Genomic DNA, 20320 nt, shown 5'->3' on the forward strand with positions numbered 1-20320 from the left:
GGGTGTGTGAGGGTAATTAAACAAAAAGTGCTTCTCCCCCACATTCATGGTTGAGTTAGGTACAACCTTTAACTAGAGAGGCCCTCCTAACTCATTTCCTCCCCCCTTCTTCCTTTTTTCACTGCTTCTCGTTTAGAGCTAGCTCTCTTGCACCATGGACCACATGTTGGTCTATTGGGGTATTTTATGTGATTGTTTGGCTGGGTGTGTCAGTTTCTGTTTTGGTGTATGCCTGGGTGTGTCAGTGTCTCCATTGATGTATGCCTGGGTGTGTCAATGTGTGTATCGGTGTATGTCTGGGTGTGCCAGTGACTGTATAGGTGTGTGTGTGGTTGTGCCAGTGGGTGTATGAGTGTGTACTTGGGTCTGTTAGTGTCTATTGGTGTGTGTTTGGGTGTGTCAGTGTCTGTATCAGTGTATGCCTGGGTGGGACAGTAGCTGCATCAGTGGGTGTGTGTGTGTGTGAGTGCCTTAATCTGTGTAGACCTAGGTGTGTGAGTTATGTTTTGTTAATAAAATTTATTGAGTGCACGAATACATGGAGGTGTCTTGGTGCTAAGACAGAAGTAAGTCCGGAATATATCTAATTCTGAAATAGCCAGGTGTAAGACCATTTCTGAAAGAGGTCAGTTACCTTGCATTCCTGATATCATTTGGAAGCATGTTCCATAGCTTTGCTATACCATAGGAGATACTTCTGCCTCCCCAACATGTCATTCAAATCCTTGGAACCCTCATAAGTTTAGTGTCCGTGGAGCGTAGCTGTCTGACCGGATGGTACCAAGAAAAAACGTTTTCTAAAAAACACTGGTCTGGTGTTATTAAAGGCCTTGTAAGCTAAGTATGAAGTCTTGAACTTACTGCGATGCGCTACAGGAAGCTAGTGAAGTCTACTGGAGTGGCTGTACTGGTCTGTGCCTGGGTGTGTTATTAGCTGTATAAGTGTGTGCACAATAACAATTTTAAGTTAGGGAACAACACTTGAAGAAATAATTAGTAAAGTAAATGTTTTCAATTGGTGGTGCTATTCACCTGTATAAAAAAAGGCACATATTAATTATTTTTACAATTTAGAGAATTACAAAAGTATTTTACAATTTGAACAATGCATACTAACATAATTACAAGAGATCACTAGACATTTGGCTTGGTGTAAAGGTATGTTATAAAGTAAAGAAGCATTTAATTTTTTCTTTTTTACTGTTCTCAGTTTCCATATTCATAACAGTTCACAAAGTTTTCTCCACTCTGTGCGGAGCGTGGTGTTATGAAACAGTCTGTGAAGTGACATGGGGTGGAGTTTTCTTTCTCTTGAGTGGCTTGCCAATCTTAAGTTGGTGAGCACTTGTGAGAAAAAGTGTGCGCAAGATCTCCTCCTGGCAAGATTTCTCAAAGCGGGCGGTCATGCCAAGTTGCGACTGCTCGCATTGAGAAATCAGTAGCTCGCTTCCTGGAAGCTGCATCTTGGGTAGAACATCTATTCGAATGAAAAGAAACAGCAGCACCCTCAATGCGTAGTGCTGTTCATGCTGTAGAGAGTGGAAAAACCTCCTGGTGCTAAAAATCAGTGCGAGCAGAGCAACATAACAGACAGAGTGTGGCTGAGTTTCTCTGGTACTTTGTGAGTTCCACAGAGTAAAACTCTGTGAACTCCGCCCAGACCTAACTCATGCACTGTAAATGATGAACTATTGCCAGAATCATCAGTAAAGAGTGGTGAAAAAACAATCACATAGATTGTACAAAAAAAACTGCATACTACCTTCAATTCAATTCAAAACAAGCTTCATTCGATTTTCAGGATAAAATCATAAAAGCATAAAAATACAATATATACAATTTTATAAAAACAAAGTGTAGTCCATAATGGTTAGAATAAGCTTGATCAATTGGTTATTAAGAAAGCATCATGAGTTAACACGTAAAAGTGTATATTTAAAAAGTTAGTTTAAAACTTAATTCATTAATGCATAATATTTTAACCGTCACAAGTTAAAAATGTGGACTTTACATTATGTTTCTAAATTTAATAACAAGTTTTTTAAAACGCTTGAGACTGCATAAATTACATTTTCATCTTCTAGCTGTTGAAGTTTCATATATCCTAGTCTACAGGTACGAATCCACTATGCTTTGAGGACAGGTATCAGACGAGCCCTACGCGGTCTTTTGTAGAAAGTAGTAAAACAGCACACAATGTATATTAGATTGCGTTGAGGTGTCATCGCACGGGCAGAAAAGACTTTCCATAGACCAATCGTTGCAGGTGGGAAATGTGACCAGGCGGAAGAAAGTACCCAATCCCAGTCGGGTCAGCAACATACGGGCATAGGGACTTAGGTCTAATGTAAGGTAATGTTGAAGGCCCTCGTTTTGAGCAATTTCCGGATATCTGAGAGATGTGTGTTTCTTTTTCTCAATGTTCCATCTGTCAGTTGCCGGGTGTTCGAGGGCCATTTTTTCATCGCACCTCTTGATATCCCTTCCATGCTAGGTGGGTTATCGAAGAATTCAGGATGACCTATCTTCGTGAAGGTGTTTTTCACACAGGATAGCCATTTGATGTTGGCTGCCCCGTCCATTGCGAGACAATCTGTTATTACCTCTCTATTTAAAACAGTCTCTTCAGTCACCCAGGCCTTGTGCCACAACAATAAGGGGGGGATCTTAATGATGTCACAGATATAAGGAAGACCTACTTCTATGTGAGTCATGTAGGTTGTTGTGAATTTGGAAACATCAAGTAGATAATAGATAGACTGATTTTCACAAGCTTGTAACAACTGGGCATTTTCTATCCCCCATAGCCCAGCCCCATATGTGGCGGTAGGAACACATTTAGCCTTGTGGATATGTATCAGTTCCTTCGTGGGTTTACCCCCTATTTTAGCTGAGAAATTACTCAAAGCACCAATGGACCGAGTGAAGGCTAATTTCCTAGCAGCTACTGCCGAATGCCAGCTCCCCCTCCTGTCAAACGTTACACCTAGGTAGCTAAATCTGTCTGTAGTTTCGATTCTTTGACATTCTAAAAAGATAGGACGGAATGCCTTTCTTGACCCACGGCCACAGGACATTGTGTAGGTTTTGGGGATATTTACTTTTAAGCCTCTGTCCCTCATGAAGCTAGTAAATTCGACCACTGCCCACTGTAGACCGATTATGGTCCGCGACATTATTGCTGCATCGTCGGCATACAGTAATATTGGGATAGGTGACCCATTTATAGAGGGGTAATAGTATTGGAAACCGCTTAGGTGTTGTCCGATCGAATTAACATAAATAGTAAACAACAGGGGTGCTAGTATACACCCCTGTCTGACGCCCCTCCGGATGGGAAATTTATCCGAGCATTCCTCCTGACAGCCAAATCTCACCCTGGCTCCTGCATCCTTATATAATTCTTTGATGAAGGTAAGAATTTGGCCATTGATGCCTTGGTCGAACAGTATTTTCCATAGGAGTTCGTGGTCCACACAGTCAAAGGCAGACTGAGGTCTACAAAGGTGATGTATAATGTTCCGCTTCTCGCCTGTGTGTATTTGGCGGTGATTAATGCCAAATTCAAACACTGTTCCACCGTCCCCTTCCCGGCTCTGAAGCCATACTGTAGATTGGATATGACCTGATTTTCCTCCTCCCAACTTTTTATCCTGTTTAGGATGATTCTGCCGGCTACTCTCATCAATGCGTCTAAGAGCGAGATTGGCCTATAACAGGTGGGGTCATTTCTATTGCCCTACTTAAATATTGGCACAACGATGCCGTCCGTCCAAGATCGAATGAATCCATGTTGGTTGGACTTATTTAATACGTTTGTGAGTAAAGGGACCCAAAGATCCATCTCTGTCTTATATACGTCGATCTGAACGCCGTCGGGTCCGGGGGCCTTGCTGGAGGAGCTTTCTGTAATGGCTATAGGAACCTCTTGGCAGCTAAAGGTTATATCTAGGGGGAATACACTTAAATCAGCAGTTTTGTTAGATGCTGGTATGCTATCCTTAGAAATAAACAAACTATGCCCATCGGTCGGACTGTTGTAAAGCTGTCTAAAATGGGTCACCCATGTGTCCCCGGGTATAGCTACATCTATAAAGTCCTCCACTCTGCTTTGCAGGTATGGGGTGTTTATCACTTTCCAGAAGGCCGTGTTGTCTCGCTGTTGTGAGGCCTCCCATAGGGATGTCCAGGCTTCCCTCTTTAAAGTGTCTTTCCTGGTTTTAATGCTCATTTTATATACTCTTCTGGCATGCCTAATTAATTCTTGTTTTTTGGGTTTGTTTTGTAGTGCCTTTTTTAAGGATGTTAATGCTTTGGTGCATTTACTATCAAACCATCCTTGCGCTTTATTAGCGGCTCGTCTATGTTCTTTAAATAGGAGGTTCTTAGCCGCTAATTGGATATTTGAAAAAGAACCCATAACCTTGTCGGGCGATTCGTCATCTGTCAGGCATATCAAAATGTCTTCGAGAAATGAGGAGATTAGATTTTTCAAGAACCCAACGGGCTCATCCTTCTCCCATTTAATGACATAGACGTTAGTAGCGGTTAGTTTGCCATTTGGTGTATAATTAAAATCCTTCTTTGATGGTCTTAACACTCCCCTTCTTTTTAGTGTAAAAGATATGGGGTAGTGATCACCAAAAAGGGATGTGTCAGTTTCCCAAGTGAACACGCAACCCACGTGGGCAGAGGAAATTAAAGTAAAGTCAATAATAGTGTTGCACCCCAGTCCCTTAAAAGTTGGTTGGAAATGGACGATCCGGCTGCATAGCTCATTCACAAAGGACAAGTTAAGGTGGAAGGTGATGTTGTTAAAGATATTGCCTAGTTTTGTGTGGGAAAAATGGGTTGGACTGTCTTCCCTATAGTCAGCCAGGCCGCACAAACCAGTTGCAGAATAAGGGCAGACAGTACAATTAAAATCACCAACCCAGATTATCACTTCCTCTCCTACTAAGTGGTCTCTTAGAGAAGTTAAGCTATTCAAAAGGCTGTGAAATATAAGCTCTAACATATTGGGAGGTACTTTATCATACGGATTTATTAAGAATACATTAAGTGAATGGTACCCTCTAAAGACCAATATCTGATGAAACTCTGTGCTTAGAAACTTGCTAACTTTTATGTCCTCAGTAGTCGCAACATAAATACAGAGACCTCCTTTATTCCGGCCCTGATTACTAGCAAGTGCTGGTGAGTGAAAAGTTTTAAAGCCTATAATGTGAATTGCCTCTATCGTCTAGGTTTCCTTAAAGCAAACTATACTATGATTCTTGATAACATCTAGCCATGATTGCTCGGAGACCTTGGTTGACAGACCTGCTACATTCCAGGTAGGGAGACTGTGAAAGGAATCGTTTAACTTGGGCCCTCTACTTTTTGTAAGGGAGTTTGCTCTTGGCCTACTATCCTTTGGTGGGGGGAGGTCCGGCGCTGTCTCTGGGGCAAATAGGCAATTAAGAGACGCCATGTTTGATGTACTCAAATGGTGAGTGTCCCCTACTTCTTCTGCTGCTTCCACCACTGTTTCGCCAATTGTGGACATTTCGTGGGGTGCGTGTAAATCTATGGTGGCACCGTGAGTGTCGTCCCTTTTGAGCTGACAAGGGATTTTAGTTGGGGGTGTTGCTGGGCTCATTGAGTCTTTCCCCGAGGGTTTCGTTGCCTGTCAATCAAGATCATCCAATTCCGAGAATACATTAAATCTATTCCTGCATACTACCTCATTGCACTTAAGCAAAACTGTTTATTGCACTCACTACAACTTTCTTAAATTATTATTTTACATATACTTGCACTACAAATTTGTGAAATCTTAAGATAAAAAAGAAAACCTCAATATTAATTGAGATATAAAGCATAAGACCAAATGGTAAGCCTTAGAAAGACATCATCCCTGGTAGACGTAATGGTATCATAAATACTGACAATGCATCTAGATCAAATACCCTATACCACTTTTATAACTGTAAACCTCCATAGAAACAAAAGATAAGAATTTGGTAGTTTAAAAGGCAATTTGTGGTTGCTGTCATTACATTCTGTCCCTCCAGTTTCAGTTTTTAAATAAACAGTATAGTGTCCAGATGTTACACTAAGTCCTTTGTGAAAGATGAATGCCATGGTAGTATAAGACCACTCTGCAATTGCACCTCCTGGTGCTCCGCTGCTTGGCGGTTGAAGTCCACTTTAGTCCTGAGGCCCTCATCACCCCACCAGCAGTGTTCCGAGTGGTGCGTTTGCAGAGTGGTAGAAAAAGGGGCATGGTCTCCGGCGACCTCTCCCCAATCCCACTGTATGGGGATTACTGGAGGTAACAGGTGGGCCAGTTGGCCCCTAAGGACACTCAGGAGTGAAGGGGACTTCCTCCCCCAACCAAGAGTGCGCCAGGAGGTGTGTTTGCAGAGTAGTGATGAAAGGGGACAGGCCTCTGGAGAATTGCCGGTTCATTTTTCTGTGGTTATTTTAGATAGGGGGCTGTGTGGCCCCGCTTCTTTGACCCTTTTGAGGCCTGATGAGTCCATTCCCGGGGCCACACCCATATTTTATTTTTTAATAAAAATAAAATGGGAGTGGAGCCACGCAGCCCCCCTCCAGAGGCTGATATATATGTACACCGGGGACCCAATCCCACCGGTTCTGGCCATTATAAAAAATGTGGGGCGGATTTAAAGGGAGGGGGCCAATCGCCCAACCTCCTGGACCACGTTCGGACCCGGGGACCCTGTCCCCCAGTGCCAGGACATTACTTTTATTTTTTTAATTATTTCAAGGGAGGGGTCTGTGTGGCCCCCCAGGTCATTTTCAGCCCCATTAACCCCATCCCCCAGGGCATGGCCATCTCATTGGGACAGCAGGAGAGCCTGAAGCCCACGCGATCATGGCTGGCTCCCGTGTCCTCCGGGAGCCAACATTGCTTTTTGCCCCAGGGAGCTGCTAAGATGCAGATCCCTGGTGGTCAAAAGCAAAGTGCTCTGCTTTGAACAAGTGAGAGCAAAATGCTCTCACGTGTTCAAAGTGGAGAATGTGTTTGCTATGGGATGGCAGGAGCAGTGCCACCCCATCCCATGGCAAACTGATATGTCCCAAGGGTGGGCACCTTGGGACATTGCTGGAGCTGGCTCTGGCAGTCCCCAGGGCCATTTACATCTCCAGGAGAGGGGCCGTGCAGCTCCATTCCAATTTGCAAAGTTGCCCCGGGGAGGTGGTGGTCCCCAGTAATGTGTGGGGGGCCTGAGCCCCCACATAATATTTTGAACATGGCCCTGGGGAGGTGGCAGTCATGCGAGGGGCCATGTGGCCCCCCACATAATATTTTGAACATAGCCCTGGGGTGGTGGTGGCTGTGGGCTTGAGGTGACTCTTTTGTTGACTGGGAGCCAGTGGGGGTCTTTTAGATGGCCAGTGATGTGGCTGTGGGGGGATGTTGAGACTGAATTTGGCAGAGGCATTTTGAATGTTCTGCAGTTTCTGGAGGAGTTTTTGGTTATGTCAGCATTGCATTGCCGTAGTAGATTCTGCTGCTGATGAGTGCATGGGTGCCCATCTTTCTGGAGTCAACGGGGATCCACTTGAAGATCATTCAGACCAGGCATAGTGTTTGGAAGCAGGCTGATGAAATGGCATTGATCTGGTAATTCATGGTGAGCGAGTAGTACAGTATGATACTGAAGTTTTGTGCATAGTGAGTGGGTGTGGGGGGGTTCCAAGTGCTGCGGGCCACCAGGAGTCATCCAAGGTGGAGGGGTGGGGGCCAAAATTAAAACTTCTGTCTTCCACAAGTTGAGCTTGAGGCAGAAGTTATTCATCCAGGCGGCAAACAGCCTTCATCCCATTGTGGAAGTTGTTCTTGGCGAAAGTGGGTTTGTTAGTGAGGGAGAGAATCAGCTGAGTGTCATTGGCATTGGAGACGATGTTGAGTCCATTGTTCCTGATGATGGCTGTGAGCAGGGCCATGTAGTTGTTGAAAAGAGTGGGGCACTGGAGGAGACCTGAGGCACTCTGCATCTGATCTCTGTTGGTTCAGAGTGGATCAGTGGTAGTCTTGCTGTCTGTGATCGTCCAGTAAGGAAGGAGTGGATTCAATCCAGGACTTTGTCTCAGATGTCGGTGTCATGGTGTCTTGTTCATAGAGTTCACTGGGAGACTGTTTCAAAGGCAGTTGAGAGATCCTGGAGGATGAAGGTTGCAGTTTAATCTCAGTGGAGGAGGGTGCAGGCATCATCTGTGGTGACAAGGAGGGCAGTCTTGGTGCTGTGGTTGCTTCAGAAGCCAGATTGGGAGAGGTACAGAATGTGGTTCACTTCAATGAACTCGGAAAGTTGATAATTGATGGCCTTCTTGAAGACATTTGTTAGGAAGGGGAGCAGAGAGATAGGTCTGAAGTTCTTGAGGTCCAACAGGACGGCAGAGGGTTTCTTCTGGGAAGACGGCAGAGTTAATGGAGCAGTTGATGGTGCTGCAGAGTTTGGGAGTGATGGAGGAGCTGGCTCTGTTAAAGATGTGGTGTGGGCAGGGGTCCGAGGCTGCTATGGAGTGGAGGATCTTCATGATCTAGAGTGTGTCATCAGCGATGAGGGAAGTCCAGCTGAGTAGGGTCTGCTGGGGTCTGGTGTTGGGAGTTGAGGTGGTTGCAGGTGGGCTGAGAGGGTCTTGAATATCAAGGATGTCGAAGCTGTCATGTAACTCCTTAATCTAGCTATGGAAGTTGGTGCTGAGGTTGTTGCACAGGTCTTGTGAGGGTGGGATGTCTGTTGTCTCTGTGCTGGGCTTGCAAATTCTTTGACCAAGGCAAAAAGTTATTTGCTATTGATTGCGTTGGCATTGATGCTTTCTTGTAGGACCACTTTATTTGTAGTTCTAATGAGGTGGTGGTGTGCGATGGCTGTGGTTTTTAAGGCTGAGTGGTCTTCCAGGGCCTTGCTACACCTCCATCTCTTCTCGAGCTGTCTACAGGTGCACCTGGACCCATGAAGTGCAGGAGAGAACCAGCTGGATTTTTTGGAGTGTACTTGCCTAGGACTTTATTCAGGGGCACCAGTGTGTCAGGCTGTTGGAGATCCATTTGGTGGAGGTTGCATGCTGAGGTATTAGCATCCATAGACGTTGGTGGAGGGCTTTTGTTGAGGGAGGTGGTAAGCTGTTCTTTGGTGACCTTGTTCCAACTTCTGCAAGGGTAGCAGTGAGTATGATGATGTATAATGTGGTCAGTCCACAGGAGCTAAGAAGTGTGGCTGAAGGTGATGTTGTTGCTTGGAGCTGGCAGGGACCACTGAGGCCTTGAGGCAATGTCAATGGGTGCCCTGGTTAGGAAGACGGCACCCAAAATGAAGCGTAGGCCCTGGGGTTTGGGGTACCCGGGACCAAAATGCACCCGGGCGGGGGGCCACACAGCCCCCCACTAGCAACAAAAAAAGGCTCAGCCCTGGGGATGGGGTGCTCCCGTCCTTTTATTTTTAATTTTTTTTAATGAAAAGGCAGCGCTCCAAAAGATGGGGTCACTGGGGAAAAATAGACCCTGGAAGGCCCTACTCCTTTAAAAAAAGAAAGAGAAAAAAACCTCCAGCAAGTCGCGGGAGGCCATGACCACTTCACCACCACTCTGCAAACATGCCTTCTGGTACACTAGCGGTTGGGGGATTAAGTCAACTTGGGTCCAGAGGGGCCAACAAATCTTCCTGGTACCTCCAGTAAGTCACACTCAGTGGGATTGCTTAGAGTTCAGCGGAGGCAACACCACCTGTCTCCACTACTCTGCCAATGTGCCTACTGATGAGCTACTACTTGGGGAATGAATTCCACCTTACTCCGGAAAGCCTCAGGACTAAAGTAGACTTCTTATCCCAACCAGTAGTGCACTAGGAGGTATGTCTGTGGAGTGATAGCAAAAGGGGGTGTGGTATCTGATAATCTTTTAGCACTCACCCATATAGCTACTCTCATATTTACTCACTGACCCGTACCGTCACTCATATACCCCATCACTCACCTATACTACCTTTCACATACCCAGTTACTCACCCATATACCACTGACATGTCCACTTACCCATACAGCCGTACACACACTCACTGACCCATACAGCCCTCACACATGCACTTGCTAACCCAGACAGCTACTGACTCACCCACTTACTCATCCATACAGGCAGTCACACACACTAGTAACTACCCATACAGACACTCAGAGAACCATACAGGCTCTCAGACAACCAATCACTCACCAATACAGCCACTCACATATCCACTGACACACCTCTGTATCAGGGATGGCTCAGAGGGCAGTGAACATCTTTATAGACAAGCATTTTCAGTTACACTTTGGAGGGTCACATTCAGACATGAGTGGTAGATGGACATTCCTATATGGAAAATAAATCAGACAAAAATAATACTCGCTACAATCTATGCGCCAGTTTTAGATGACCCACTCACTATTTTACAACTAAAGCAAGGGCTAACAGGTATACCTGGTCAAATAATATGGGAAGGCGATTTTAACTTTTTTGCAAAATCCCACGGTTGATTCCACTAAAAAACACCGGAGACAAAATAAACCACAAGTTGCTATAGCCCTGCAGGGATGTAAGACAGATCTAGATATAGCCGATAACTGGCGTTTTAAAATCCCGCTTAAACGTGAATATTCTTGTCAATCGGCAAAACATGACTCATCATCCAGGCTGGACTTTTTTTTAACATCACATAGTCTCAAAACTAGTAAATATGAGCATTTAGTAAATGCATTTTCAGATCATGCACTCATTAAAATGGAAATAATCATAGGGAAGATAGACAAAGAGGTATCAAGAAGATGGTATTTCAATAAATACAATTTAACAGGACAGCAATGGTGTGCAGAAATTGAGAATGAGATAAGGGTCTTTTTTAACATAAATAAAGGCTCAGACCCAATCAATATAGTATGGGATGCTTTTAAGGCCACATTGAGAGGCTTAATCCTCCAAAGATATAACAAAACAGAAGGCTAAAAGGGAGGAGAGAATGGCATTAGAAACTAGATTGTCCCAGGCAAATCAAGAGTACTATAGAAATAGGTCCCCAGCCACAAAACAAGAGGTACTTAATGCTAAAACAAAAATGAGGGAATTTTATTATGAACTAGGGGATATGGCAAGTAGATTATACCTTCAGAAATATTATGAGGAGAGTGAGTAAACGGGGAGATTGCTAGCCTGGCAAGCAAAAGAAAATCAAGTCTGTAACAGATTTGACTGCATACGTGATAAAGTAACTAAAGTCCGTATGAAGACTACTTCATCTATAGGTGAGGTGTTCTTTAACCATTATGAAGATATTTATCAGACGACCCACCATGTCACATTGGAAACAATCAATTACTTTTTAAAGGAATTACAAATTCCAAAGTTAGGAAGTAATTTTAAAGAGCTGCTACTAGCTGAATTTATGAAAGATGAGCTAGATGAGGTTATCATCTCCCTCCCTAATTGCAAAGCCATTGGGGAGGATGGTATTCCAACGGAATTTTTTAAAGCATTTTCTACAATACTTAGTACTGAATTTTTAACACTTACCAACCACCTACTACGAGGGGGGGACCCCCTAGCATCTTTTCGCGTTGCAGTAGTAGTCAGTATTTTGAAAAAAGATACATATAGGGAAAATGTTAACTCTTACAGACCAATAAGCCGGTTAAATACTGACTACAAAATGTTTATTAAACTGCTGGCAAATAGATTAAATTAGATGGTAGGATCACTCATTGGGGCGGACCAGTGCGGTTTTGTGGCAGGGAGACAACTCTATACTAATACAATTTTTTTACTGGAGCCTTTGGACTTTTTTAGTGTCAATAAAGTGCAGGCACAGATTTGGTTTTTAGACGCTGAAAAGGCATTTGATCTTGTCTCATGGAACTGTCTTTTTGAGATCCTGGAGAGGTTTGACTTTCCGAATGAATTTGTATTTCTATTAAAGCAACTCTATAGAAACTCTCAGGCTCAGATTAATGAATTCAGTGAAAGTAGGGACATGTCAAATAAATAGAGGTACTCGGCAAGGCTGCCCCCTCTCTCTGATTTTATTTGCTCTGTTTATCGAACCATTGGCAATTGCGATTAAGGAAAAAAGAGCTCATACGGCTCCGGTTAGAGGAATGAATAATATAAAACTCTACGCCGATGACATTGCTCTCTTCCTGGACTTGAAGATAACAACTCAGTCAGAAGTTATGAGGGTGTTTGCGGATTTTCAAAGAATAGGCGGGTATAAAATAAATAAAACCAAACAGAAATCATATTATGCAATTGTACTGTAAACACTCTGCTATCTGAATTTATACAGACATATAATACCCGCCCAAAGAGATATTTAGGAATTTATGTATCAGAAAAAGTAGAAGAGCTCTATTCACTAAATCATATTCCATTACTAAAAAAAATGAGCATACAATTAGCATGATGGAATCAGCTCCCACTATCAATAATGGGACTGGTTGCGCTGATTCGAATATCTATTCTTCCACTTTTTAATTTTATTTTTAGTGCAGCTCCTTGTGAAATACAGACTTCCTTTTTTAAGCAGATAGATAGCATGTTTTCTTCCTTCCTTTGGGCGAATAAGAAACCAAGATTGGCACTTAGCACTTTAAATTGCTCGGTTGCAGAAGGAGGATTATTTTTTCTGAATATTAGAGATTACTATTATGCGACATTAGCACATCACAGTTTTAGGTTTTTTCTTAGACACTCAAGAAGCAGATAATTTTTTTATGAAAAAGATTTTATGGGAACATAATATCATTGATCCTTAAAGAGTGACCAAGTACCCTAAGAAAGTACGCTATAAGACCTTACAATGGCTGCTTACACAAAAAACCCAGTTACTGGCATATTATGGTATTTTAAGAATTAATAACTCAACCAGACTTGCGAACATATATACAGGAGAAATGTGTATTTTGGACAGGAATACATTGAGATTGTGGAAAGCAAACAAGTATGATAAGATCCAGGATTTTATTAAGGGGTATTGTTGGAAAACATGGGAAGAGATCGAGATAGGGCTTTAACATTCTAATATAATTTTAAATTGGTCTTTTGTTAGATTAAATGCTATATTCGAAGTGCTAGACATAGAAAAATTGTGTTATAAATCAAGCATTAGTGAAGCCCTTAACGGCCCCACAAAAAGGAAGGTCAGTAGGTGGATTAAAATCTTTGACGAGAACAAATCTTCCTTCGTTATATGAAAAGATTAGGGACAGATGGAGGAAAAGGGAAGGTATACAGATTAATAAACCAACCTGGAATAAATTGAACAAATTTAATGCTGCTATATTTTGAGGAGCAAATTCTAAACGTATTCAATATTATTCGAAATGGTTGATTTACAGAACACCTTCATTCCTCCATAATATATATCCGCAAATAGAAGATAAATGCATTTGTTGTGCAGAGAAAGGCACTTGGACACATATCATGTGGGAATGCCCAGAAATTCAGAATCTGTTAGAGGAGATTGAGAAATACCTCAGATGCATAATAGACCCCCAAATCTCACCTAATGAATCTTTAGCAATTCTGGACTGCTCTCCTGCCATCTCTAAGCATGACACAAGTTTATTCATTGCAGCTTTAATAGCAAGATTGTTAATTCTGCAACTTTGGAAACAGACAAAGTGCCCACTTTCAATGCATGGAGAATAAAGTTGTCTAAAATATGGGGGATGGAAAAGAAATATGCGTTAAGATCAGGAGCGGTGAGAAAAAATTAGAAGTACTGGAGTGCGTTTAAATCTTAGGTCTTTTGGTATCTCTGTGCATTTCATTTAAATAAGATCTTGATCCTAAGCTTTGGAAGGTCTAGGACATTTTTTCTCTTTCTTTTGTTTTTCCTATTAATATATATATTTGATTTAGCACTTTTGCACTTTAATGAAAATGATCTTCCTTTTGACCATAGGAATTGTGACTGCACTATTTGGTTTGAATCTTGGGTCCTTTAATATCCGTTTGTATTTTATTAAAAAGGATCTTGATCATAAATCCTGGAAGGTCTAGGAGTTTTTATGAATGTATGTATTTGATTCAGCACTTTTGCACTTTAACGAAAATGACTGTTCCTTTGATCATAGGAACTCTGACTGCATTGTCGAGTATTTTTAAATTTGTATTTAAATAGTTTTTGACAATTTCTGCACTGTATAATTTATGCTAATTGTTGTGTCTTCAAATATGCTGGAACTTTTATATGAGATTCCTATATGTCCTATATTTATGTCTATGAACTTTCAATAAAAAGAATTTTAAAAAAACATACCCACTGACACACCCATACAGCCACTTAGACACCATCTGACTGACAGAAACAGATATTCACTCATGCATACATTCACTGAGACACCTAAGCACTCATTTATACAGTCAGACAAGCAGCCACTGAATCATCTATATAGACTCTCATACACCCACTGGTTCACCAATACACCTCGGCATATATTTTTAGTAACACTGATAAACTTTTTTAAAACACTTACAGTCACTGGATGATGTCATCAGTGATGTCATCTGTAATGTAATTTGAGATGTCATCATCAGTGATGTCAATGACCATGTCATCAGTGATGTAATAAGTGAGGTCATAAGCATTGCATTTCAGGGGGTGTGAGTTTTAGTCAACTCAGCTAATTGTAACTGCAGAATTTCACTGGTTTTGTAAGAATGAAACCCAAGCCTAACTATAACATCCCACTAATCTTTGTTTTTTTCAGTGAACATATATATAAATAACAATCTGAAGTCTGGGAATAATAGATATACTATTACCTCTCCAGTTTATACAACAGTAGTGAAAGCATAGGCTTTCAGTGGGGTTACATTTACTATTCCCACTTCAGTCTATGTAAATGTAGGGAAAGCATTAGACTTCAGTGAGGTAAGATTCCCATTCCAGCTTGTGTAACAATAATGAAGGATTGTGAGCTTCAGAGGGGTAAAATTCGCTATTCCCACTTCAGTTTGTGCAACAATAGGGAAAGAAATGAACTTTGGAGGGATTACATTTACTATTCCCACTCCAGTCTGTGCAACAGTAGGAAAATATTAAACTTTGAGGGGTAACATTTACTATTCCCACTCCAGTCTTTGCAAGAGTAGGTAAAGTGTTGGATTTCACAAGGATTAAACCTACTATTCCCACTGCAGTCTTTGCAGCATTAGGGAAAGTGTTGGACTTCGGAGGGCTAAGATTTACTATTCCCACTCCATTAAGCACAATAGTAGGGAAAGCATTGGACTTCTGAGGGATTAAGTTTAATATCCCCACTTTAATTTGTGCAACAGTAGGGAAAGCATTGGACTTCAGAGGGGTTAAATTTACTATTCTAACTCCAGTCTGTGCAACAGTAGGTAAAGCATTGGACTTCAGAAGGATAAGATATTGCTGTTCCCACTCCAGTCTGCTCAACAGTAGCTAAAGCGTTAGACTTAAGAGGGGTAATATTTGCTATTCCTACACCAGTCTGTGCAGCAGTAGGGAGAACATTGTACATCAAAGTTGTTAAATGTTCTATTCCCACTTCAGTCTGTGCAACAGTACGGAAAATATACACTTCAAACACTTAACATCCTACAAGTCTAGCAGTCCACACATAAAATATAACAAAAATAAATATGTAAAAGCCACTTCACACAATTAGCAATTAATTAAATAAATAACAAATTAATAATTGAGATGTAATTAACTTCTCACACAAAAACCCTACAAACTCAGTAGCCTGCAACTATGTTATGTTATGTTAAAAATACTTATAAAGCGCACGTACACTAGACGGTTTCATGGCGCTAGAGTAACAGCAAGGCAGGGGCAGGGAGGGTGGCTTAGTCATCATATGCCTGGGTAAATATCCAGGTGTTGAACTGTTTTCTAAACTGTGCGAGAGAAGTCAAGGACCTCATCTCCACAGGAAGGGAGTTCTAAAAATGTGAGGCCAGGACTGCAACTCTTAAACCAGCATGCTTCTTACAATTGAAGTTGGGTGTTGCCAACCGGTTCAAGTAGGAAGACCTAAGTCCTCGAGAAGGAATGTAGCGTTGAAGCCTAGTCAAAATAAAAGCAAGACTATTGCCATGGAGAGCTTTAAGGATAGTGCATCCCAGCTTGAAGGCACAATGCTTGGCTACTGGGAGCCAGTGGAGGCTTTTCATAAGTGGCCTAACGTGATGCCACTTCGGTTGGTGGAAAATCAGCCTGGCCGCTTGGTTCTGGCACCTAATATATAACTTTCAAAATATAATTATTACAGTTTATATAATTAATAATCAATTACATAATTATTAATACATGAAAAACTAATTGTTAACCAACTATTACTTGATTAACTTCCCACCCCAAAACCCCAACAAATGTAGCAATGCTTTAATCAAGCCACTCACTATATTATATAGATATACTAAGAATGATGGTGCATTAGCATTCCCAGAAGTAGGTTCTTTTAGCACTGCTGTACTGCGAAATTTGAGAGAAAAGATGACAAAGCTTGAACGAAGACCCAGACCGACGCAATTTGAAGCATTAGCTGAGTGGGAAGATGAGATGCATGAATTGAAGCGAGAAAGGTTTGAAGAGTTTAGAGGACCTTGAGGCATATTGCGAGGATTATGGGGAACGACTCATGAGAGTAGAATGCGAAGCTGGAGAAACGCAGATATGTGTGATGGAATGTATCCGGTGAGGATAGTTGATGAAATGGTAGGTCTCCCATATAAGTTTCCTGCGGGTGCGGAATCAGATTCTGCAACATCCGAGAAAAGTATAAAGAAAATCGATTTGTCACTAACTCCGGTAGGACCAACAGAGCAGGACTTAGGTGATTGGCTTAAAACATTAAAAGTAAGAGACCAAGAACCCAAAGTATTAGATGTGGTTAGGCTGAAAATCGATATGGAAGAATTAATAATTGGAACAATTGGAACAAATAGGTTAAAAGCATACCAAGATGATGAATTATTGTTTATGTGTAAAAGCATTACTTGGAGAGCACAAAACCTGCATGATCGACTAGAAAGGTTAGCAAGTGAACTCAATGCAAATTTTGCAAAGAATAAATTGTTACAAAAGCCTTACAGAGTAGATTTTACGGAAAAAGATATTGGCAACATGAATTCTGCTGGAAGATTAACCCAGTTAAAAGAGTTAATTATGTTGCTGAGAAAATGGGGAGATGTGGATAAGTGAAAAGCTAAATGGACAAAGAAAAGGGAAGAGAGTAATAATAAAACAATGTTAGCGTTCCCTGTTAAAGAAAAAGAGTCGGTAGCAAATGAATTCCCTATGAGAGAGATACCAGGAGGAGGGTATGTACATGTTCCCTGGACTAGACAGGATATATTGTTGTTCACAAATGATTTCCCCAGATTGAGAGAAAAACCAGTAGAATGGTATCGACAAGTGGATCTATTTGTAAAGGTTTCAAAGGTGGATTTAGATGGATTGTTTGACATAGTAGTACCAGCAGACCTATGGTCTGAGTGTAAAATTACAGTGGACTGGCCAAAAACGGAATATCCGAGAGACACTAGGACAGGTGCTCCTGGACCTGAAGTAATGCGAAAGTATGAACAAGTAATCATGTTTTTGAAAAATAAAATACCACCAAAAGAGACAGATGAGGCCAAAAAAAAGTTTCCTTGTCACAATTGCAGCAGGTTAGGGAACTGGAAGAAAGAGTATAAGTATCCACCAAGAGTTAATCAAAAAAATACATCATTAAATCCATAGGTGCAGAATGAGGTAATTCAAAAGCCATCGCCACAGCAGCAGGTAGTTACCCAACTGAGTCAGGTGCCACTGCCACCACTTCCACACAGTGTAAATCTACAGAAATACAGTGCAGAGACTGGATTCTGTGGAGGAGGTAACAAGATCACCTAGAGTGAATGTGAGGTCGCAGTATTGGTTGAAGGAAGATAGGAGGGAGTCGGATGACAGCTTCTGACGGTGCCTAAGAGAGGGAGAAGAGTGCGTACTTGGTGCGACTCTAGAGGTAGATCAATCTGGTCCTTTTGTGAATGGAAAAGTGAATAATGTAAATGTGACTTTCCTTGTGGACACAGGTGCTACCCGTTCTACTGTTAGATCAGTAGAAGTTCAAAATCTTCCTCTCTGGAGAAAGTATCCAAGTTGTAGGTGTAGCAGATAGACAGATCAAAACATCCCTAACAGAATCAGTTGAAGTGGAACTTGGAAATTTCAAAGATATGCATCGATTTGTAGTGTGTGACAGTAGTCCTGTTAACCTTCTTGGCAGGGACATACCGTGTAAAATGAATTGTGCCATTTACTATTCACCAGATGGCATTGAGCTTCAAACCCCAGATGAAGATGGCTTGTATAAAATGACTATGTCAGTCATACATTCAGAACAAAGTAGTATGTTTCCTGTATTTGACAGAGAGAAAATACGTGTTGAATTGAAAGAGTTAATCAAAGAACAAGTGTGGGATTTCACAGGAGAAGATTTTGGACTAATGAAAGGTGTAGATCCTGAGAAAAGTTCTGTAAAAGAAGAAGTGAGTTACCCATATATTCCCCAGTACAAAATGACAGCAGAAATAATCAAAGGAATAACTCCTGTGATAATAAGATGATTGCGCAAGAAATTTTAAGAGAAATAGTAAGCAGTCCATGTCATTCACCTATAATGGGATTGAAAAAGCCTAATGGAACATTTAGGATAGTACAGGATTTGAGAAGAATTAATAAAATTGTTGTCCCATGTTGTCCAATTGTACCAAATCCAGCAGTAATCCTGTACCAAATTCCACATGATGCAGAATGGTATACAGTCATTGATCTATGTAATGTGTTCTTTACAGTTTCATTACACCCAGATAGCCAGCCAATATTTGCTTTCCGGTTTGGAGATCGTATTTTGGCATGGTGCTGAATTCCTCAGGGGTATACTGAGAGTCCCTCCATTTTTAATCAGTTGCTAAAGAAATCATTGGAGAGTTTAAACATGCCCGGAGATTCAGTAAGTACTGGTTCAATATATTGATGACATGTTAGTGGCATCAAGAACAAAGGATGCATGTGTTTCAGACACCATTGCATTACTGAATCATTTGGCAGACGGAGGACATAAGGGGTCCCCATCAAAGTTACAGTTCTGTCAGAAAAAAGTACAATACCTCAAAAGGTCTCAAAATTGCTAAAGGAATCAGACAAGTCATTATAGAGAGAATCAGGATGATACAGGGAAACCAACCTCCAAAAACTCAGGGGCAGATTTATGTTAACTGGCGCATCCAGAGGGATGCCCCAGTTAACGTGCGCCACAGTGCGCTACAGCTACGCCACCCATAGTGCGCCGCATTTATAATGCAGCGCACCATGGTGCAAAAACGGCACAGATGCATGACGCATCTGTGCCGGAAATGTGGCGCATTGCTGGAGTTGAGTCGCAGCGACGCAGCTCCAGCAAGGCTCGGGTGCCCCATCTACACAATGCTGCATCAAGACCTACGCCTGCTTCAAGCAGGCGCAGGCTTTTGACGCAGCATTGGCCAGAAAGTGACTGAGTGAAATCTCATAGATTTCACTCAGCCACTTTCAGGAGGCGTTCCTGCGCAGGAACGCCCCCCCTGCGCAGGAACGCTTCCTTATGGCGCAGGGCTTTACCATGTGACGCATCTCCTAGATGCGTCACGTTGCAAATAGGGTGCATTGTTTGCGCCGCAGTTGCGTCAAATAAAGTGACGCAATTGCGGCGCAAGGGCATCATAAATCTGCCCCTCAGAGACAAGTGAGAATTTTCCTAGGAATGGTAGGGGTATACACCCGTTACAACGCAACTTTTACAACTACCTACTATTACAACGCAACTTTTACAACGCATACCATTACAACGCATTGCGCTGGGGGGCGCTCTAGGATAGGGAATAAGTTTAATTTACTATCCAACACCTTCCCTAGTGTCCACGGGGACTGGAGTTGGAATAGTAAATTATACTTACCACTATCCAGCACCTCTAAGCGCTATGCGTTGTAATGGTATGCGTTGTAATGGTAGCGTTGTAATGGTAGGTAGTTGTAATGGTATGCGTTGTAACATGGTACATCCATGGTAGGTTACTGTCGACAATGGATTAGTGGATTTTCACTAATAGCAAAACAATTTCAGAGGTTGACAAGAGCAGATGTAAAAGATCCCATAGTGTTGAATAAAACTGAAATGGAGGCTTTTGAGCAACTAAAAATCAGTTTATGTGAAGCACCAGCATTAGGAATGCCTGATGATGAAAAAGAGTTTGAACTATATTGCAGTGAACGAGAAG

This window comes from Lissotriton vulgaris, chromosome 3_1 (assembly GCF_964263255.1).
Source record: "Lissotriton vulgaris chromosome 3_1, aLisVul1.2, whole genome shotgun sequence".
Lineage (NCBI taxonomy): Eukaryota > Metazoa > Chordata > Amphibia > Caudata > Salamandridae > Lissotriton > Lissotriton vulgaris.